The following is a 24,255-nucleotide window of genomic DNA, read 5'->3' as shown; positions in this document are numbered from 1 at the left end:
AAAAGTAAGATTATTATTAATTTCGGTGAGAAAAATAACGATAGTCTCATCAAAGACAGGCATGTTTGAGATGAAGGCAGACCCTAATCTCAAAAATTTCATGTCTAGTCTAGTGAGTGGGATGAATAATCTCACGAAGAAGTTAGATGCCTTTACCATCTCAACATCCAAACCTCACCTAGATCCTCGTATAATTTCGCAAGTGACTGTCGAACCAAGTTCTTTGTGCATCATATGCGATGGCAACGATCATTTGGTCGAGTGTTGTCCCACCTTACCTCAAATCAAAGCTGAACAAGCTAATGCGATTAATGGCTATAGTACTTTTAGGAAGTCAACTCCGAACTCTTTTAGCCAAACATATCACCCAGATAATAGGTTTCATTCTAATTTCTTGTACTGACATAACGAACCTATTCAATCTAGTGGTCCGTCAGGTTATAATAAGAGTTTTCCTAGGTAATCTGGTTCTTCCAAAAAACAAGCCATTGTTCCTCAAGTAACTTATCAACCCCAACAATCTACAGATTGTAGAGCCATCAAACCAGATCCCATGACCAATTACCAACAGCCTGCCCAACAACACTCGTCCTTAGAATCTATGATTGCCGAGTTGATGAGGTAGCAACAACAATTCATCCAAACTCAACAACAAACCCATCAAAATCAAACTCAGATTAATCAGGTCACTACACAATCCATAGCTAAGATAGAAGTTCAGTTGGGGCAGTTAACTCTCTCCTTGAGTGGGAGAGGGAAAGGTCAATTTCCTAGTCAAACTATCCTTAATCCTAGAGGTCAACATTTGATTCAAAACGGATCAAATGGTCAATACGAAGTAGGAAGCCATTCTAGAGCTCCACAAAACTCAGTCTAGGCTATCCACACCTTACGTCCGGGAAAGAAGGTGGACAACAAGGTCCAACCTATTGACAAGGGAGAAAAATTCCTAAAGAAGGATAAAGTTAAAAAAAAAAAGTCATAGAGTCTCCAAAAGAGAAGGAGAAAGATTTGGAAAATCCTCCCATCATTTTGTCGATTTCAAAAGTTCCATTTTCCCATTGTCTTAAAGATTCTAAAAAAGGTACGTATTTTGAGGGAGTTTTAAAAGTCTTCCAAAATGTGCATATCAATATCCCATTCCTAGATACTATTAAGCAGATACCTTCTTATGCGAAATTCCTAAAGGATTTGACCACAGCTAAAAGGAAAATATCATTTCCTCGGGAAGCCATCATGGCAGCCCAAGCTTCGTCGCTCATCCAACAAACGATTGCACCAAAATTTAAGGATCCTGTATGTCCGACAATTTCCATTCATATTGGAAATCAAGAGGTCGAATAATGTCTCTTAGACTTAGGGGCCAGTATGAACTTTTTACCATATTCAGTTTATAAACAATTAGGTTTGGGGGTTTTGAAATCCACCGATATTACGTTAAGTCTATCCGATAGGTCCATAAAAATTTCAAAGGGTATAGTTTAGGATGTGATATTTAAAGTCAAAGATTTTTATTTTCCTGCTGACTTTGTTGTCTTAGACACAGAGCCAGTCATCAATTCGAATAGTCATATTCCTATCATCTTAGGATGTTTATTCTTAGTCACGTCTAACGTAGTCATTCATTGTGGAAACAGGATTATGACTTTAGCATTTGGGGATATGAAAGTGAAAGTGAATGTTTTCCACAATTTTCAAGGAATTGATGTAGATGATGGTATAGAGGAAGTGAACATGATAGATACGCTAGTCAATCAAACGTATCAAGAGTTAGGGTACTCTGATCCCCTAACGAAATGTTTGGCTCATTTTAGCCTTGACTTGGATGTAGAAGAGTCTATAAGCGAAGTCAATGCTTTGCTTGAATCTGTTCCACTCTTAGATTCTGTGCGGTGGCAAGCAAAATCTGAAAGTCTTCCTGTGCACATATCCAATCTTGTTCCTTCCCATGTCAAGCCTCCAAAATTAGAACTCAAATCACTTCTAGAGACCTTGAGATATGCATTTCTTGACAAGAATCAAACCTTGCCCCGTGATCATTTTCTCTCACCACAATGAAGTTTAAGAGGGAATGTTGTTAGGAGTATTAAGAGAACATCAAGAAGCTATAGGTTGGAGCATAGCTGACATCAAGGGAATTAGTCCATCTGTGGTGATGCATCACATTCATTTAGAGGATTTTGCTAAGCCTTCCTTAGAACCTCAGAGATGGCTAAATCCTGTCATGAAAAATGTGATTCGGATAGAAGTGATGAAATTGCTAGATGCCGGTATTATCTATCATATCTCTAACAGTCGTTGGGTGACTCCTATACAAGTAGTTCTTAAGAAATCTAGTATCACTATAGTAGTGAACCAAGACAACGATTCAATCCGCACTCGAGTCCAAAATGGATGGAGAGTGTGTATCGATTATAGGAAACTCAACTCAATGATTCCTAAGGATTATTTTCCCTTACCTTTCATTGATCAAATGTTAGAGCGTTTAGCATGACATTCTTACTATTACTTCTTAGATAGTTATTTTAGGTACAACTAGATACCTATTGCTCCAATCGATCTAGAGAAAATAACTTTTACCTACCCCTTTGGAATTTTTGCGTATCGTCGCATGCCTTTTGGATTGTGCAATGCACCCGCTACTTTTCAACGGTGCATGATGAGTATATTTTTTGACATGCTAGAAAGATATCTCGAAGTGTTCATGGACAATTTTTCAGTTTTCGGACCAAGTTTTGAGGAATGTCTCCATCACTTGACTTTGGTCCTTGTACATTGCAAAGAGGTCAATCTAGTTTTCAATTGGGAAAAATACTATTTCATGGTAACATCGGGGATTATGCTAGGGCACATTGTTTTTGCTAAGAGGATTGAGGTAGATAAGGCGAAGGTAGGTCTAATCGAAAAATTACCACCTCCTAAAACGGTTAAAGAAATTAGGTCATTCCTAGGCCATGCGAGTTTCTATCGTAGATTCATTAAAGATTTCGAGAAAATCTCGAAGCCTTTATGTGAGCTATTGGGAAAGGATGTTCCTTTCGACTTTTCAGAGTCATGTCTCTCTACGTTCAACAAGCTCAAGTTCGAGTTAACCTCGACACCCATTATTCAACCTCCAAACTAGAGCATTCCGTTCGAAGTTATGTGCGACGCTTCGGATTATGCAATAAGCATTGTTTTGGGTCAGCGAATCAAAAAACAACCTCATGTTATCCAATATGCTAGTAAAACCCTTAACGATGCTTAGCTTAACTACTCTACAACAGAGAAGGAAATGCTAGCAGTGGTCTATGCCGTTGAAAAATTCCACCCCTACTTCATATGATCTAAAGTCGTGATCTACACAGACCACGCAGCATTGAAGTACCTTCTATCAAAGAAAGATGCTAAAACAAGGTTAATCCGTTGGATTCTACTTCTACAAGAGTTTGATCTCGAGATCCGAGACAAAAAGGAGGCAGAAAATGTCGTAGCTGATCACTTGTCTAGGATAGTTAACAAGTCATCCGAGGAGTCCTTACCCATCTCTGAATCCTTTCTCGATGAGCAACTTATGCAAATCTCTCAAACCAATGCTCTATGGTATGCAGACATTGTCAACTACTTAGTTATAGGTCAATTCTCAGTTGAAATGACTAGTCAAGAGAAACTTCGTCTTCTGTTAAAAAAAAATGGTATTTCTGAGATGAACCATACTGATTTAAGTATTGTCCCGATAAAATCATTAGACGTTGTATTCCAACTTGTGAGCAAGTCAATATCCTAGAGTTTTGCCATAATCATGCCTACGAAGGGCACTTCAGTAGTAAGAAGACCACTATGAAAATCTTACAAAGTGGTTTTTTCTGACCTAATATTTTTCATGATGCTCACGAGTTTAGCAAATCTTGTGATAGATGTCAAAGACTAGGAAAAATCTCCAAGAAAAATAAAATACCTCAAAATCCTATCCTGATCATCGAAATTTTTGAAGTGTGTGGTATAGACTTAATGAGACCATTTCCTATCTCCCAGGGTTACCAGTATATCCTAGTTGACGTTGATTATGTGTCAAAATGGGTCGAAGTTGTGGCATATAGAACTAACGATCATAAGGTTGTGATAAAATTCATTAAGGAGACGATTTTTTCAAGATTCAGTACTCCGCGAGCTATCATAAGTGATGGTGGCTCGCATTTTTGTAACAAGATATTTGCTGTGCTGATGAAGAAATACCTCATAACGCATAAGGTTGTCATACCTTACCACCCACAAACAAGTGGGCAAATGGAGATTTCTAATAAGGAAATAAAGACTATCTTAGAAAAAACAATTAATCCTTCAAAGAAAGATTGGTCCTTGAGATTGAGTGATTCACTCTAGGCCTATATGACTGCATTTAAGACACCCATAGGGATGTCTCCTTACCAGTTAGTTTTTGGTAAGGTCTATCATTTCCCTGTAGAACTCGAGCATCGTGCATATTGGGCGATCGAGCGCCTCAACTTTGATTTTGATAAAGTCGGTGAAAAGCGAAAGTTACAACTAGACGAGTTAGAAGAGATTAGAAATGACTCGTATGATTGTATCAATAGGTACAAAGAACGTACCAAATTATTTCATGATAGGCACATTCTTAGGAGGAATTTCATTCCTAATCAAAGAGTTTTGTTGTATGATAATAGACTCCACCTTTTTCCAGGAAAACTTAAGTCTCGATGGACTGGCCCATATATTATCCAAACAGTCTACCCCCATGGTGTTGTTGAAGTCCTTAATCCTAAGAACGGATCCACTTTCAAAGTGAATAGTCAACGTCTCAAACCTTTTCTCGAGTATGTTCCGCATGAGGAAGTTCTTCTCCTTGATGACCCCGTCTATCAAAGTTAACAAAGTTTTTGTCTAGCTAAAGACGTTAAACTTGGTGTTTCTAGAAGGCAACCTACACGTTTCAGGGGACATTGTGTTAAATATCAACAAGACTGTAAGGTCTTTCTCAAGTGCTATCTAACCCACTTCATTTCATTTTGTCAATTTCAATTTTACCTTTGCATGTATATGTTGAAATATTGATGACAATATAATGTTTAAGTTTGGGGGTGTATAGGTTGGATTTTCACTTATTATTTTCTTTTTTTATAAAAAAAAAAATTGAAAAATATTTGATTGGTGACTTTGTTGTATTTTGCTCAAAATCTTAGCTTGTATCTTAAAGTACTTAGTTAAAAATATTTAATCAGTCTTTCATTGGAAGCTATGATCTAGAGTCCCCATTTGTTTTTCTCTTAGGTAAAAGTTAGAGTAAAGTTATCTTTTGATTTATAATCACTTCTAATAAGGTTACCAAGAGTCTAGATTGTATTAAGAGAGCTTGTTACCTTCTTTCTACCTAGAGTTTAAGGATAAATTAGGTTTGATGAACTTTGACTTCTTTGTTCAATTGGTTAGCTGATTAGAAGAAAAACAGAACTGAATTGTATATAGCTTGTATAGCAACCATTGAATTAGACTGGGTACCATGAAAAGGGCTGCCTACTTTTCTTAGAAAAAGAGTGAAGAAGTAATAGGAAAAAAGAGACCTTTTGAAAAAAAAGTCAAAGATCCAAAAGTTTATATAAAGTTTTAGTAGGGTGAAAGCCATCAAGTGTAAAAATGTGAATATATTGGAATATCACAGATAAAGCCCCTTAGAGGTATTAAAGTGAATTTCCACACTTCTCACTATCTTAGACAGGATGTTAAGTTTAGAATTAAACTCTAAGTTACTCCAGCTATTCTTGAGTAGTTAGAAGGTTGAAACTCATTTTAGGAAATCGAACCTCTTAAATTTCTGAGTTAGAATCACTATCGCTCAAAGGTCAATTTTAACTCTAAGTTTTGTCATAGAGAAATAAGGATTGGGACTCTATACCAAGTAATACTTCCAATTGATTGACAAAACAAAAAAAAAGACTTGTGCTTTTCAATATAAGTTTTGATTTTGACTATTTTTACTTCAAAGTTGTTTTCAAATTTTGTGGGTATATTTTCTGCAAACCCTCACGATTCAAACTCGTCCACTAGGGGCAACCTAGCTGTTCAAGGGCTTGCTGCATTCGCTAAATGCAGTCGAGGCGCCTGCGAAAGTGGCAGTTTTATTTTCCAGGGACTAGAAAAATTTAAGTTTGGGGGTGTGATGAGTGTCTCCAAATACTCAATTATACGCACATTTTTCAGATATTTATCTTGATTTTTTTACCTATTTATCTATAATAAGGTAATAATCATGATAAGCCTCAAAATACAATGTTGCATGTTAATTAGGCTTAATTATATATAAATAAATTCATTTACTAGATAAATATAATTACGTGTGTTTCTTGTGCAGGAAATCAATATTTTGGAATCAAAATCTCAAGACAAAAGCATTTGGGCCCACTTTGGAATGCCCTAATCCTTTGGAATACCCTAACCCTTAACTCATATTCTCCTCTTTTATCTTTTTGTGCAAAGAAAAGTTCTAAAACCCTGACTTTTCAATTCGTATATCGAGAAAAATAAATAGTGAAATTTTGAGAAAATCTTGAAAGTGGGATTTAGGGGTAAAATTTTAGGATATTTCTTATCATTTTTAATGGAATCTGACCTCACCATTGGATTTAAAATGATCGAAAAACATATTTTAGCCTATAAGCGCGCTCAAATGTGAATCCGAATATAAAAGTTACAAAATCCTCGATTATCGAGTCGAACCAAGCTAAAATACTAATTTTTTGCTAGAACAATAATTATTAAGATTTAATTACACCATTGGGTTCGTGACAAAAAATTATTGAACATGGACTATTTATTTGTAATTTTTGGAGATCAGAAAGTTGAATTATCGTTAAAAATGAAAATGACGTCAATTTTAGGGGTCACCTCAGGCCAAAAATGTAAATTTTTGTTAGAAACAAAATTTGTAGAAATTAACCATACCAATAGATCCGAAACGAAAAATTAAATGAAATAGAGTATTCATTTTTCAGTTTTGGAGTCCAGATGGTCAAGTTATCGCCGATCAAAACAATAGGTAAAATACCGATTTCATCCCAAATTTTATATAAATAAAATTTTAATTTTTTTTTAAAACTCGTCTTCTCCAACCCGTCCAATAGCCAACCCATTTAAAAAAAATCATTTTTCTTTGATTTTCAACCTCAAATCTGTCGCAAACGGCTCACCGTCGTCGACCGACGTAGAAAGGAGAAATGTCTGCAGTCGTGTTCTCTACAAAATCCACCTAAATTCCTTCCGTTTTCTCATCTTTTTCACCCCGTATTGTCAAAAAATAACCGTATATATATACGAGGGTTTCGTAACTTCGACCTCGAGTTCCATCAGTTTTGGGGTCAAACCGTCCTCCGCAGCAGAAGGGAAAAAGGACGACCACATCGAGATCTTCGAAACCACCGGATCGATTTAGAAAATCAGCCACCTTGAAGTTCAATTCGTCTTAATTTTCATGCCAATCGTCTCGATTTTCGTGCACGCACTTCGATCATCTCGTACAAAGATAGTAAGGAACTCTCAATTTCTATTAGTAATCGTAGATTGTAAAAATTGCATTTAGGTTTAATTGTATTTTTTAACAAATTATACGTGGATAGGATAACGGGCTATTTCTGTCAGTTGGGTCTTGTACACCGCTCGAACCCCATTTTGATCTAAGTGTTGTACTTTTTCAATGTTACTAATAAAAAATGAATTTCATAGTTGAAAAAAATGATTTAATATTAAATGAACTAATATTGAGTTGATGAATATCAGAAAGTGGATATTTTATTTGAGAGATTGAAAACTGTAAAAAAATTGAAAAAAGGGAAAAAGGGTATGAAACGGTAAAATGTCAGAATCACACTCGAGGGGTGATGTCTGCATTTTACATTGTTATGTTGTGTGTAGGTTGGTGAACGGATATCCAAGGATAATGTTACTGATTGCATGTTTATTTACTTTCTGTTAGCGCGAGGCGCTGTTTACTTTTTCGTTTTGTTATTTATTTTAGGCCGGTAGCCACACTTGCATGGTAGGAAACTAGATATTCATTCACAATCTTGTATTGTTAATTTTTCTTTTATTTTCAAATGAAAATAATATATATATATATATATATATATATATATATATATATATATATATATATATATATATATATATATATATATATATGTAGCTATTTTGTGAATTGTTAAAGAGTCTGTGAATGCCTGAAGGGATAGTGCGTCATATCATCCGGAGTGGTGTACTATCCTGGGATGTATGGTAGGGACCACCAAGCTCATACATGGTATGAGACGCGTATGAGAGTAGAGTCACAACTGAAATCTGGGTTATTTCTTTCTATCTTTACCAGTGAACTTGTAATGTAAAGGTGGTTGTATACGAATGGTTTGTATATTTGAGAATCACATGCACGATTGATATGCATAGATGAAGATGATTAGTCAGTTATCACTAATAATCTATAGTAGTCGAACATTTTGACACATCGAAAAGAGACCCATTGCTTACGGTCACGTCAAACGACCAGCCTTAGCCGGATAAATGGTTAACAAAGCGTGGTAAGTGTAGCGACCAGCCATAAAATTAGAAACTAAAAACCTTCCGATTGGGAACGATCTAGTCGTGAATCTCAACTCTCTAATTTCAATGCTCCACCATAGTGTATTATGTATATGTTGTCTTACTTTGATATATAAAATAAAATGCATGTTTAATGTTTCTATTTGATTAATTAGATTTGTATATAAAGAAAATGTTATAGTGAGTACTGTTGATTGATGTAATGTCAGTTTTAAAATGTTTAGTTTCTCATCCCTGGTTATATGTACCAGTTAATCGCAGTTTATTCTGTAAAACTTTGCATATGTTAAAATGATTCAATATGTTTATTCGTTCATGTTAGGAGGGGTTATTGGCAAAAATTGTTTGTTTCCTTACTAGGTAATCATTGTTACTCACCCGTTCCTTCCTATTTTTTTTTAGCTTCAGAGCTTGCAGTTGGCGAAGCGGGCATAGAACCAGTAAGTGGGGACCATCTGATGGGTCAGATAGACAACCAGAGTCCATTACCTGGTGAGTACTGGGGTTATTACCCCTAGTGGTGTCGATTTGTCTAAGAGTAATATAGATTTTAGTTTTGAGTGTTAGGAATTTTGTTAGAGTAAGGAATTCCTCTTTAATCGTGTATAAACTTTTTCTTCCGCACTTTGATTTTTATACGTTATTAGATGTATATAGGCTTCCGCTAGTATTATATTTTGAATGTATATATGCAGGAATGTATATCGTTTATCAGGTGCAGGTTGAACGCTTTGGAATGCTAACATAAACAGAGGAGACCATGCCAAAATTTCGAGGTGCCACCTAATACCTCAAGTTTTGACATGGGGATTTGTGTTATTGTTTGGTGGGGCACCACAAAAGTGGAGGTTACTTTTAGACTCTTCTACACACACTTTTCTCTATAAATAGAACCTCCATCTCTAGATAAAGGGTCCTCTCTGGGTTCTCTTATCCAAAACTCCTTTAATCTAAGGCTCTTAGTTTATTTTCTTATTTTTTGTATTTTTATCTTCTAGTTATTTTCTCTATGAAATGAAGAAGTTGTTAGTTTCTCTATGAAATGAAGAAAAGTTCTTTCATATCTTATCTTCCCTCTCTTGCAATGACATTAGGCTAACTTCCCCTCCATTGGAGAGTGGAAAAGTCTAAAGCAAGTTATTTTGTTGTTTCTAATTTAATGTCTTTCTTTTATTTAAAATGCTTATGAGTTCTCTTTAAGTTTCTTGCACCTTTTATTCTTAATATAGATATTTTATGCTTAGATTAGATCAAGATAAAGTATGCTTAAACTAGATAATTGGTAGTAGGAAGTTTTCAAAGAATTCTACTTTGTTTATTTTCCCTCATTTCATTTCACTTGCAAAACTTTCCGATCTAATGAGCTAACACCAAGTCCTTACAATTGAGTTCTAAAAAGGCTAGAGACTAAGAATTACTCATCAACATGTTTTAGGTAGATTCACCTCCAATTGTGCTTTAATTTCATAAATTTACTTTCTTTTAATTTCATTTACTTTAGTTCATTTCCTAGCAATTTTACATCTTCTTATAAGTTCAAAAATACAAAAAAAAATAGTTTTAATTCCTTTTAGTTAATTTGAATTTTATCATCTTAGCTTAACTCTACTCTTCCTTTATCTTGGATTCGATCCCCTACTTGTCCCACAAGTAAGGTAAAAGTAAGATTATTATTAATTCCGGTGAGAAGAACAACGATAGTCTCATCAATACTCAGACATCAAGGCATACTTCAAAGATCGAGCCCTCCCCTCAGATGCAACTCCAAACGAAAGGAAAACTATTCAGAAACTAAAATGTCAATTCTTCTTGAGCAACGGTATTCTGTACAAGAAATCGCGCCATGAGGTCTTACTTAGGTGTGTGACAGAAATAGAAGTAAAAAGACTAATTGAGACTGTACATGGGGGTGGTTGTGGGCCCCATATGAATTGTCACATACTAGCCAAGAAGATCATTAAGATGGGATACTATTGGTCAACAATGGAGAATGACTACTATCAGCATGTCCACAAATGCCATTTATGTCAGATTTATGCCAACAAGATCAATACTTCGCCTTTAGAATTGCATAATGTGACCACCCCTTGGCCCTTTTCACTTTGGGGGATGGATGTCATTGGACAGATCTCGCCAAAAGTCGCAAACAGGCATCACTTAATCCTACTTGCTATCGATTACTTCACCAAGTAGGTAGAAGCCGCTTCATATGCCAACGTCACAAAAGGTAATGTCTTGAAGTTTGTCAAGAATAACATCATTTGCCAGTATGGACTTCCTAATGAATTGGTAACTAACAATGCTAGGAATTTCAAGAACAAGGATATGATGAAGATGTTTGAAGACTTCCAAATCACTCATCATAACTCGGTACCCTACAGATCTAAGATGAACGGAACAGTCGAGGCAGCCAACAAGAATATCAAGAAAATTATCGAGAAGATGGCAGTTACGTACAAAGATTGACACGACATGTTGCCTTTTGCACATCACGCCTATCGAACCTCATTCAGAACTTCGACTAAGACAACTCCGTATTCATTGGTATATGGAATGGAAGTAGTCTTACCTGTCGAAGTTGAGATTCCCTCCCTCCTGATCTTAAAAGAAGTAGAGTTGAATGAAGCTGAATGGATTCAAGCTCGATTCGACCAGTTAAATCTAATTGAAGAGAAGCATCTTGCAGCTATTTGCCACGGACAGATCTATCAATTACGAATAGCTCGAGCCTATAACAAAAAGGTCAAGCTTAGAAATTTCTCACCAGGAGATCTTGTTTTGAAGAAAATTTTGCCAATCCATGAAGACGCCAGGAGAAATTTTCGACCAAACTATGAGGGACCATTTATCGTGAAAAAAGTAATGACGGAAGGAGCCCTAATTTTCATAGAAATGGACTAACAAGTCTTCCTGCAACCAATCAATGCTGACACTATCAAGAAATACTACGCCTAAAAACTGATCCTAAGATGAGGAAAGGCCATCTTTGCTTTCTTGAAAACAACTATCTAACCTTAGTCAACCCTTTTGAGCCATCACGTTCATTTCTAAATCTAAAACTGGGGTAAGTCAACAATTACAAAAAAAAAAAAGGTGACAAAAAAAAAATCAGAGAGAAACAGAAAAATCAAAAGCATCAAAGTACTCCTGACCCACATGAGGATAAACTGTGAATGGCTAAAAATACAAAAAAAAATCAAAAAAGTCAAAAACTTGGATACTTGATCTGAGCTCGACCTAAATCTCCTGCCTAAACAAGTTCAAGAGACGCTGGGAGGAGACATAAATTACCTTTTCGAAACAAAAATAAACGAGCCCTATATCTAAACCACTCTAAATACATCCAAACCTTAACTTTTTTTGAATCTTTCCACTATCCTTTAACCTAAGCCAACGTTTCGTCCCACCAAAAGTCTTTTTTGATCAGGGAATGTACTAGGGCACCATAGTGACGGGTGCAACACCAATGATCTTATAACTTAATATGATCCTTAGGTCTTATCAGTCATTGGAAGACTCAAGAGGGGAATCTAGACTGGATATTCGAAAAAAAAAGAATGTCTTGAAGGTAGAGTAGCTGATCTTGCGGCTCAACTTGGGTTACCGAGCCACGAAAAGTCGTCGAAAAACTCAATAGGGGAATCTAGGTCGATCACTCAAGAAAGAGCACCATTACAAGACTAGAGTCGTCGATCTTGCGACTCAACTTGAGTCACCAAGCCACAAAGACACAGAGACTCCGAGCAGAATTGTAAAAAAAAAAATTAAAAAATCAAAAAATACAAGCATAGTTTGAAAAGGCATAGTGAAAACCTAAAAGAGCACTATGAGTAAAAAAAAAACCAGATTATGGCAAGATCAAAGCCATCGGCACGATGAAAACCCAAAAGGCATCGATGCGCAAAAATGTGAAAACCAGGTCTAGTGAAAATCTTAATTTGCACCAGGTAAAAAAAAAAAAAACCTCCTGGCCCGCAAGAGTATAAATTGTGAACGGCAAAATTTTTCTAAATCCCAAGACCCAAATAGATAATAGTCTTCCAATACGAAGGCACTGGGGATGACTCTAAAGGAACCAAAATAACAATTGACGTTTATATCCTCTGTGGTGGAAAAAACACCAAGATCGTCACAACCAAAGATTTTACAAACTCTGAATTTATCGTACTCATTTGATAAAGACATTTCGTAAAATTTCAAAAAGAAAAACTATTATTTTGGTCGATGATGAAAAATCTAGGAGTTATTCAAACTTCAAGTTTTCAAAGTATTAGATACACCTGAGGCTAGGTAAGTAAAAAACTTATTTTCTTTTTATTTCAAAAGCTTTACATAATATTTTTGCTAACAAAAAAAAATGGGTACCATCATTACCACCTCGGCATCCGCAACATCACGACTCATCAGGTAAGATGCAAAGGCATCAAAGTAGGGAACCTGAGCAAGCTTATCCTACAGATCATCAATCTTAACCTTCCAAATGAAAAATTTATCGTCCCTCAAAGACTTAATATGAGCTCTCCGGGTCTTCAATTCGTTTTCAGAATGTCGCCAAAACATCTCACTCCGTTTAGGACATACCCTCATCTCTTCCGTTCGATCATGGTGGTCAAAAAAACGACCCAGACTAACCTCATGTTATTGTGCTAAGTGCAAGTACTTCCTTCTGACTTCCTACTCCAAATAAAGTCTTTGATTCCTTCCAGAATGAGGATTCTCGTGATGAGTGGGATATCCTTTTTGACAATGGTGTTGTTCAATGGCCAAGATCTTGGTAACTGTGTGTTTATATTGCGAGTAAATACTCTAAATTCCAACCGGAATGACATGCTGATATTGCAAGAGAGTAACACCGATGCAATAGGCTAGTTCACAGCTTATGCTATTGTTGATATTGTTGCAATGAATGTGTTCTAAATGGAGGTGACCCAGACTTTGTAGCCCTCCTACCTTCAGGTTTCGTTATACTTTCAGATTGGCCAACAATTCATAGAGGTGGAATTACTAAGGTTGGATCTGGGGGATCTCTCTTGACTGTTGCATTTCAGATCTTAGTTGATTCAACTCCAACAGCAAAATTCTCTTGGATCTGTGGCAACTGTTAACAATCTTATCGCTTGTACCGTTGAAAAGATCAAAGGCGTCATGACAAGGGACAATACATGAATTGGGAAGAACTTATGGTAAAAATAAAGTAAGATCAACAAAAGAAGATAATAAAGAATGAATTTTAGGTTGTAGAAGAAAGAAAGTAAAGAAGTCAAGAACGTACCTTACATCTATAAAAAAAATTTCAAAAATCCTTTCAAGTTGCACTCAACTCCGATTTGTTAAAATACGATAAAAAAAATCTGAATTTTAAAACTTATTAAAGATTCATCAAATCTGAGATTTCACATTAGCTCCGCGCCATCAAGATCAAGGAATTAGTAAGGCAAGACTCTATCAGACACCGTGCTTGAGTAGCAATTTTCTATAAAAGTCATTTATTCAACTGATAATTCGAAGTCGTGTTTCAGCAAAGTTTTTTGTCCATTATAAATAGGGATTTAGTATATTCTTTGCACGCAATTCTTGCAAAGAAGGGAAGCTATAGACACCCCAATTTGAACGAGCCCTTACTCGAAAGGGTCCAAAAATATCGATTTTCCAAATAAATGGGCCAACGGGCCTTAAGGGCCCAAGTCATTGAAAAATGACATTTTGATCGAACTAAGGCCCCTAAGACCTCCTAATGGTTTAGAAGGCCCACCAAAAGGACTCGGTCTACCCTACATTTTCCCAATATTTGTCGTTCCGCTTCCAAAATAAAAAATGCCAAATTTTTGATAAAATTCACCAACGGGCCTAAAAAGCCCGATTTGCCAACACATGGCGTTTTAATTAATCCAATAATTTCAAAACTTCAAAAAAAATGGATAAAATTAAAATGAGACTTGGGACACTTATCACTCGCCCTACCCTCACTGCTCAATTTCCAAATTCAAAAAATCTAGGCCCATCTAAGGCCTACGAACCTATAAGTCACCTAAAATGTATTTTTCGCATTATCCCCTAACCTAAATCCAATCCCATATCATCTAAAAACCTAAAATGTATCCACCCTCCCAAATCCAATCCAAAATGATCCCAACCAATTTCTAAAACCCAAAGCATATCCTAAAACTCAAGTCCAATACCCCTAAGTCCAAACGCATATCCAATTCATATCTAATCCACAACCCTAACCCATAAACCACAACCCACATCAACCAATCACTCTTTTATCATCAAAAGGTGACATATGTCATCACTCCCTCTCACCTCCCTCATCAAACCACCCACCCCATCATCTTTATCTAAAAAATTAACTACTTACATCACATTTTCTCTAAAAAATCACATCAACCCACACCCTCCCCTAACTTACCCTCATTACTTCCTATAAATCTCCATTCTCTCAAATCAAGCACCTCCAACCCATACCTCCCCTAACCTACCCTCATTACTCCCTATAAACCTTCATTCTCTCAAATCAAATACCTCCCCCTAACCTATCATCATTATACCTCCCCCTAATCTACCATCATCATTTCCTATAAACCCATCTCTACAACTTAAGCCTATACCCATCTTCTCAAATCAAATACTCACTCTCCCATCAATTCATCTAAACCTCTAATCTCCACGTATCTTGCCACATGTCATCATCTCCCTCACCCTCCTAAAACCTAATTAAAATCCACTCCCCTCAATTCACCAAATACTCAACTACCACCTTATACCCTCCATTCTCTTAAATCAAACACAACTCAATCAATCAACCACCCTCTTAAACACCCATTATCTCACCTCACCAAACACTCCCCCCAAATGGTTTAGGTAAGATCCAAACCATTTGGATCAAAACACAACCAATTTACCTCCATTACATAATTACCCCTCTCCCAACTCCTAATTTCATAACCCCCCCCCCCCCACCTTTAAACATGTACCATTCTCTACTCTCCCACACTTTACCCCATTATATCCCCAAAGTATTCTCCCAACATCTATAAATACCCCTTTCCTCTTCTAAAAATGGACCTAATTCTCATCACAAAAATCTTATTAATTCTTATTTACCAAGTCTCTCACAAAAATATATAATCAATCCAATTCTCTCATCATCTCTTCTCTATTCTTTCAATTACATAAGAAAAAAAGTGACATTTTCCTAAATCATTAAGGATTCAAGAAGACATAAAAGAAGAAAGAAAAAAAGAAAAGAAAAGCTTCAAAGTGGGTTCAAGGCAATCCCCCCTACCCCTTCTCTATCTCTCTCTCTCTCCACCTCCTTCTTCTATTATCCCCCTCATTTCTTTATTTTTATTTTAGAAAGACTTAAGATGCAATGACCCCCCTCCCTTATCTATGGTAGATCGGATTTCGGTCCGATCGAAAGTATAAGGGTTGTAATCCATTTTGAAAACAAAATCGGCTTTAATCCCTCAACTATTTTGAGGCAATTGGTGTTCGGGTTCTTCTCAAGTCATGAGAATGAACCCATAACCATAGTCAATATTTTTCAAATCATACTTAGCTTCCGAGGCAAATGATCATCTCCTTCAATGGGATGATTCTATAATTAAGCCGAAAGCAAATCCCTACTAAGGGTACAAGATATCGACACGTGACACTTTACTTTTGTTTTGCATTTTCAATTAAAATGACCGAGTTGAGTTGAGGTTACCACCACATGGTGGGGAGAAAAGAGTGCCTAACACCTTCCATTTTTTCATCCGAGCCGCTTACCCTGATCTCGAGGTAGATCAGTACTTTATCCATCGAGAGTCACTACGTGCCAAGAATGACACACTTTTTAAAAAATGTGCACCAGGTAACCATTGACACCATCTTACAATATGAATGATGGCGACTCTAAACCTTAGTAGATGTGGCCATTGTAATCGAGAACCACGTATCTACATCAGCGACAAGGTTGTTCTACTTATATAGCGACAAAATGAGGTTTGTAGCAAAAAAATTTAAATACATTTGTAGCGACGACATGTAACATTCATGCAAAATATACCTTTTGCGACAACACTAGGTTAGTGGCTAAAATGTTTGTGATTAATACTTGATCCTGGGAAATTTTGGCACCAAGGATTTGTGCACTACTTTTTGTGATGAAATGTAAATTTCGCGACAAAAGGTAATCTTTTGCAACTAACCAATGTTTGTGGCTAAAAATTACTATATACTTATATTATTTTACCTATTTAGCAAAAAATTGAGGTTTGTTGAAAATAACTCATCATATGTATTTAGCGATTAAGTATAAAATGTGTGGCCAAAAGTAAACTTTTGTGATGAACCAACTTTAGTGCTAAAAAGTGTTGTTTATGGAAAGGTTGTTCTACATATTATAAAAAAAAAAACTTATAATAAATTTTTAGCAACGGCATGTAACATTCGTGACAAAATTTACTTTTTTGTGTGATGAAAATAAGTAGTGGCTAAAATGTTTGTCACTAATACTTGATCCAGCCAAGGATTTAGCCACTAATTAGCCACTACTTTTAGCAAAAACTACAAAATTTGTGGTAAAAATATTAAAAATATGAATTTAGAGACAAATTGTAAACTTCGTCGCAAAAAACGAGATTTGCTGTAGTGCTTGGGGGACTAATTACATTTACTTTTAATCATTAATATTTTAGTATTGTCCTAATATTATTATATTCGTTAACCAAATAGATATTCATTAATTGCAGCTTCTTATGTACCTGGTTTAATAAAACGAAGTAGAGCTAGAATATTTCTTCTTTGAACCCTACTTCAATAAATTGGAATTTGAAGTATTCACTTATACAAATAGGAGAAACACATCACTGTAACAACAAGAATAGACCTAAATCAATAATACGACTTATTTTTGTAAATGAAGAGGTTAGTAATAAATATTTTTATTTAAATTATAAACAATCAATATGTTTTAATGATACGAAATAATTGGACATTTTGAACTAAATTTGAAAGTGATCCCATCTACAATATTTCTAATGGAACTATCGAAATACAACATTGGGATCACAAAACACGAGATCATTTTGAATAAAAGAAGAAAATTGATTGTAATTAAATAAATAATTATTTGTATTTAAATGGTTAAGTACTTCATTTAATTGAACTCACTGCCAAACCGTGCACCATTTTCATAATAAATAAGTAATTAATCAATTTTTAAAATTCTATTATCGTTGTAGACAGCCCAATTTGTCTCGACTGAGCCCAAGAGCTCCAAGTATGCGATGGAACAAGGCTTAACCAAAAAGTCTTTAAAAAAAAGTTCCAAGAGAGGCTCATTTCTAGAGGGCCTAAAAGTAAGAAACCAAATTTGACCTGGTACGTGCTTAAGGCATGGACCAAGTGAAATTTTGGCCTAGATGTGGGCATAGTCACAAAGTTGGAGTACCGGTTTTAAATCGGCAAAGGGAAAACTTCAGAAAAAACTTTCAAAACTGGAAAAAAAATAATAACAATAATAATAATAATAATAATTGATGAAAATAAAAGATAAAAAAATATATTAAAACTTATGAAAAAATATAAATCTAATGAAAATTCATAAAATCAAGTTATTAAAATCAAATCCCATATTTCTACATTAGGAATTATCAAATTCTACTATTCATCAAATCCCACATTTTAAAATAGAGAGAAAATGTTTAAAAATTTTCCCTTGTGAAAAAAATGGGAAAAAGTTGGCAATTTTTATTTCAAAGGAAAACGTCGCATTTTTTTTTACCGTTCTAACCGTTAGAGATGCAAGTTGCGTTTTAAATGCGACTTTTTCAAAAATTCGCCAATTTTTGTGACTATAGTTGTGGGGCCCTTGAATCCTCTGTATTTTGCTCTGGCTGTGGGTCACCCACAGATCCACCCATTTTTTCTTGGTCCTTGCCTCTAAGTAAAGACCAAATTGTTATTCTATTAAGATTTTGATTTTCTCTAATTCGTCATTTACTAAGAGACCTCAAGGAGAGTTGGCCTCTCTACCCTTGCATTGGTTCATTTTTAATCCCCTTCTCTTGGTTTTCTTGTAATTAGGAAAATCCTAAAACTTTGACCCTGGGCCTTCTTGAACACCAATTACTTACCCAACCTTAGTTTGTTGAGACTCGAAGTAAGGTAATTGACCCTTAAGACCTTCTTCTTTGAGACCTTTCATCAAATAATTCATTATAATTTGATCAAATTCAAGTGACTTAGACCCTTTTATCCCTCAAAAGACAAAATCTACTTAGGAGCAACTACCCTCCTGACCCCAAGTTTGTAAAATCCATAGGAGAGTAATTGATCATTAAACCCTTCAAGTTTAAAGAATTGCATGCCCTTCCTAATGGTTTTTATGAAATTCAAGTATTCTCAATGGCATTGACGATTTACTCTCAAAGAATTCTCTAAACATCTTGTGGAAAATTTACACTCTTATCCCTTGATCACCATTATTGGTGTTACTCATAAGAGTGTAAATGACCATCAAGGCCTCTTTTCTCAAGGTATTCAAGGTCATTCAATGTGATTTTAATGAAATTAAGTTGAACTTGTGATGTATGGAGGGCCCTTCCAAGGAAAAAAGAACAAGTCTCATTCATTCCCAAAATTCTATCAAAATATCTCTCTGAGATCTTCTAAAGTCTCAAAACTCTGTCCCATTTCCCTCTTATACACTCTTAAGGCCTAGTTTTGGAGATCTAAGGAAAATAAGAAAAAGAAGTAAAGGAAGAACAAGACCAAGGTAGGATGGACATTTTATTTTAATTTTTTACTTTATTTGCATTTTCTCAATCCCTCTTCTATCTCTCTCACTCTATCTTCCTTTTAGTGTTTATCTCATCAACATCATGTAGTATAAGCATACTCAAAGGAAAGATAAAGGTTGAGAATATACTCCCATCATGGGATGATATTCACCATCTTAAGTCCATGCTATGCTTCTTGGAAGGCTTTGCATGTATCGTTTAATAATTTATCTCATCAACATCGCATAGAATAAGCATACATAATGGCAAAATAAGGTTGAGGAGTATACCCTTTTCATGGGGTGGTCCCTCACATTTGTAAGTCCACAATAAGTTCCTATGGAACATTAGCATACATCATGTAGTATAGTTATTCCAAGCATTTCTAATGGAAAAATAAAATTAGGGACTACATCCTCGTTATGAGATGATCTCCTACATTTGTAAGTCCATAATAAGTTCTTATGACATTAACATTAACTAGATACATAGAAATAAACTTAAATCTAATTAGGTGAACCAAGGTCACCTCATAACGAGGATGTACTCCCTAATTTTATTTTTCCATTAGAAATGCTTGAAATGACTACACTACATAATGCATGCAAAGTACACATGATGCATACTAATGTTCCATAGGAACTTATTGTGGACTTACAAATGTGAGGGGCCACCCCATGAAAAGGGTATACTCTTCAACCTTAACTGGATCACTTCAAGGGGGATACCATCCTATGATGTCTCCAGTTAGGTGAACCGAGGTCAAGGAAACCATTTGTTCATCGGCCAAGCCGTTCAATTGTTGATACTATTCAGCCTGAAAAATCTAACCTTCCGAATCATCTCCGTTGAACCTTGAAAAATCAATACAAAGTGGACGACCTTTTATTGCTATGCCGCCTTGTTGATTTTCTACTCTTTGGTGTACATTAGTAGGATCACGTGGCGTTTCTCAAACTAGCAGTTGATCTACAATTAAATACTCTAGGGTTGTTTGAAATGCCCGCATCCCTACTTTCAACTCGTGAACTTCAATGTTTAGTTGATCAAACCGAGGGTGCTCGGAGATTGCAGAGGATATTTAGGTAACCAGGAAGATTAATTTTTCGAATGCCTTCTTCATTCAAGAAGTGAAGTATTTATAGAAATTTGGGATGGTTATAGAAAGTTTGAGAAGAGACACATGTCTGGCAAAGCCTCGACCAACACATTTAGGCACGTGAAGTGTACACATTGCACAATATCATTTGACCGACACATTTGAATAGTAAAAACAAGTGTCCTTATAATATTGTACCGACATTTGAATAGTAATATTACAATTATTGAGACTTTGATGGCTTTTTGACGGCTTTGATGGCTCTAAGGCGAACTTTTAACGAACTTTGAGGTGAACTTTTGATGAATTTTGAGCTTAACTTTTGATGGATTTTGAGACAAACTTTTGATGGTGAGATCATGTTAGAATCCAAAATCTTCTTCATCCTCATCAGGAAGAGAAGGAGTAGGTGAATTTGAGTGGACTGAAGATCCTTGAATGGATATAGTTTGTTTGATTGTAGTAATTTCTTGAAATAATTTTTTGATGGCTTGTAGGATTTGAGAGGTCTCATTAGTATCTTTTGCTTTTGATGATGAGGGGAGTAAGGTATCTTTGAATGATTTTGAAGGAGTATTTGATTGAGGAGCTTTTGGCAATGGTCGAAAGTCTTGGGGATTTTGAGATTTTTAAATATCAAATTTGTCCCACCACTTTACATATATGTATCTATATAAAGTGGGGATGGATTCATAAATTTGTTTGGCATAATCCCATTACATGATCCAAGGAAATCCAGCTGAGAAAAGAAAATCATATTTTCATAATCCGGATCATCAACATCGAGCTTTGTATTTTTCGTAAATGTTTGAAGTTGTTGAAGAAAATTTTGAGGGAGGATGCTAGACATTGATCCGAAGGTTAACCACCAATTAGTGAAAAACTAATTTGGGATTTGCTGAAGTTTATTTGGGAAAAACTGAAGGAACCAAAAGTGTCCTCCTTTAGAATTTCGAAATAAAAAGGCATCGTTCCAAGAGTTCATGTAATAGTTATAAGGGATTTTGTTTCCAAAAGGGTTGGAAACAGAACGAGAAAAGTAGAAGGGAGCATCCCATTCGGATGGGGATATGATATGAAGGATTTTAAGTTTAGAATAAACAATTTCACTATCTTTTTGAATATGAGAAATTACAACACTTTGAGTTTGAGAAAAAATGGCTTCATAGAACTTGTGAGAAAGATTATGTTATTTGGGCATAAAGTGGCAGTTTGTTGGATACATTTTTGAAAGGATCTGTGGTATTGATAGGGAATCATACATAGGTCTATCAAGGGTGAGGATAACCTAAGCTAATTTTTCTAGATAATCTGATTTTGAGATTGGATCAAAAAGGTTGAGGTTTGAAGGATTATATGAGATTTGAACTTTGCCTTTGCCATTGGTATTTGTTTTGGCTCGAGTATTCATTTCTTCTGTAAAAAATCTTGAGTTAAAAAGTCAACCAAACAATTTTGTAAATTGTTTATAAACTCGATATCGAAATCAAATATAAAAAGTAATGCTTGCCATCATGCAAAAATTTGTTTTGAGGCAAGATTTTTAACATCTTTTTGAAGAACATCTTAAGTAGATTTACAATCAACTTTGATCAAAAGATTTTGATTCAAGATATCACTTTGGAATTTTAAAACATAGAGGACTATTGCAAGAATTTCTTTTTTGAAAGTGGAGTAAGTTTGCTGGCAATTGTTCCAAATGCTCGAGGTGAATCGAACTAATTGTTCTTTATTATTATTTGATGAGATTCGAAAGAGGATTTCTCCATGACCTAATTCAAAGGCGTCAGTTTGAATTATTTTTTGATAGGTATCATTTGGGATATGTAAACATGGTACGATTTTTACTCTTTGTTTTATCTTTTGGATGGCAGTTATGTATTTGGTAGTCCAAGATTGTTTTTCGAGATTATTTGATTTTTTTCAGCCGTGAGAATAATAATTTGCATTCTGAAACTAGGTCTTTGATGAAGTTTAGAACATAATTTAAACATCCCAAAAATATTTGTAACTGTTTTTTGTCAGTAATCTCATTTGGAAACTTGTCAACAAATTCTATGATTCTATTAGTGGGTGTTATGGTTTGATTTCCTATATTAAAACCTAAAAATTGAATTGAAGTTTGGAAAATTATGATTTTTCTTTAAGAAAGAGGAAGGTTATTTTTTATGATTGTGTTTTTGAGTATATCTAAGTGTTTTCAATATTGTTCTATTGAATTTGAAAATATTAAATTATCATCTATATAGATCAAAGAGAAGTTTTTGTAGGGCTTAAATATATCATTCATCATATTTTGAAATTCTCTAGGAACATTTTTGAGGTCAAAGGGTATTACATTCCATTTATAATGATCAAAAGTACAGTAAATGATGTTTTGTATTCATCATTTTCTTGAATTTGTATTTGCTAGAATCTAGATTTGAGATCGAACTTTGAGAAGATGCTGGCATTTGATAGTCTATTTATTAGGTCTTGTTTATTTGGAACTGGAAATTGTATAGCTTTTAAGACTTTGTTAAGTGGTTTGTAATTGATGACTAGGCGAGGCATTCCTCTTTTTAGTTTTGCAGCATTTTCAACATAGAAGGCTGCATAGCTCCAGGGGATTTTGATTTACGGATTAGTTTTTTAGTCAAGAGATCATTTTTCTTATTTTGACATAATTCTAAATATCTTGCATTCATTTGAATGGGTCTTGCTTTTGTGAGAATTTTTTCTTCGTCGAAATCTAGAATATATGGAAGTGAAACCTTGTGAGTTTTTTTGTGCTAGAAAACGCTGGGGAGTTTTGAACAGCATTCTATGATTAGGTTTTGCTCAAAAGTTTCTTTTGTTGAAGGAAGTATTTAATGGATAATTTTTCTTGGATCGATTTTGAATAGAATTTTGTTTGATGAGGGCTAGTTGAGATTCTTTACTTTGAATAAAATTGAGCATCATTTGAAGTTTTCCTATTTTTGGTCGACTAACAAATTCAAATAAAAGAGTTTTATTAGTATATTTGACTTTTGTTTCGATTCCTTTATGAGTGACAGAAAAAGGCTTAATTTCCATTAGAAATGGTGTTCCTAAGATCATATCTTGTTTGAGGTCGGGAACTACAACAAATTTAGTGGGATAACATATTTTATGCTTACAAATAAAAGTAGTTGTTAATTTGTAGTCTATTATCATATTAGTACCATCAGTAGTGGCAAGTGATGAATTTGTTGGTTCAAGGAATTGGGTTTGGATTATTCCTTTTTTAATACAATTCATATCTACTCTAGAATCTAAGAGGGCAATAAATTTGTGATGATGATTAGGGAAACTAAGGGTGACTTGGGTGTACCATTTTTTATATAGATAATGGGTTATAGTTCTTAAAAGGAATCTACTTCGTTGATTTCATTTTAAATATCAGGTTCCGTTGGAGTTTTATAATATTGGATAGATTCAATTTGTAATTTTAAGTCTCTTATTTCTGTTTTGAGATGGTTAATTTGGTTTTGAAGAGATAGATCTTGGGGTTTCTTTGCTGTTCATTTTTGAAAATTCATCCTTCGTAGTAAATGGAAGGTTTGTTTTTTCATTGGTGTTTAGACTTTGTGTTTGAGGTTTGTCATTGATTAAAGGAGTGTGTGATTGATTGGTGTTTTTGAAGGATCTTTGATTTTTTCTTAAGCTTTTGCAAAAATTTGTTCATCATTTTTATCTTTCTTAGAAAACTCAGAATTAATTAATGGCTGGTCAACAACTTACTGTTAGATTTACCTAATGAGTACTAGGCTTATAGTGCGACTAGGAAGCCTCGGACCTAAT

The sequence above is a fragment of the Akebia trifoliata genome, chromosome 12 (assembly GCF_017979445.1).
Source record: "Akebia trifoliata isolate Shusen 1 chromosome 12, ASM1797944v1, whole genome shotgun sequence".
NCBI classification, from domain to species: domain Eukaryota; kingdom Viridiplantae; phylum Streptophyta; class Magnoliopsida; order Ranunculales; family Lardizabalaceae; genus Akebia; species Akebia trifoliata.
The sequence above is the reverse complement of the archived record's forward strand: the minus strand, read 5'-3'. Positions refer to the sequence as shown.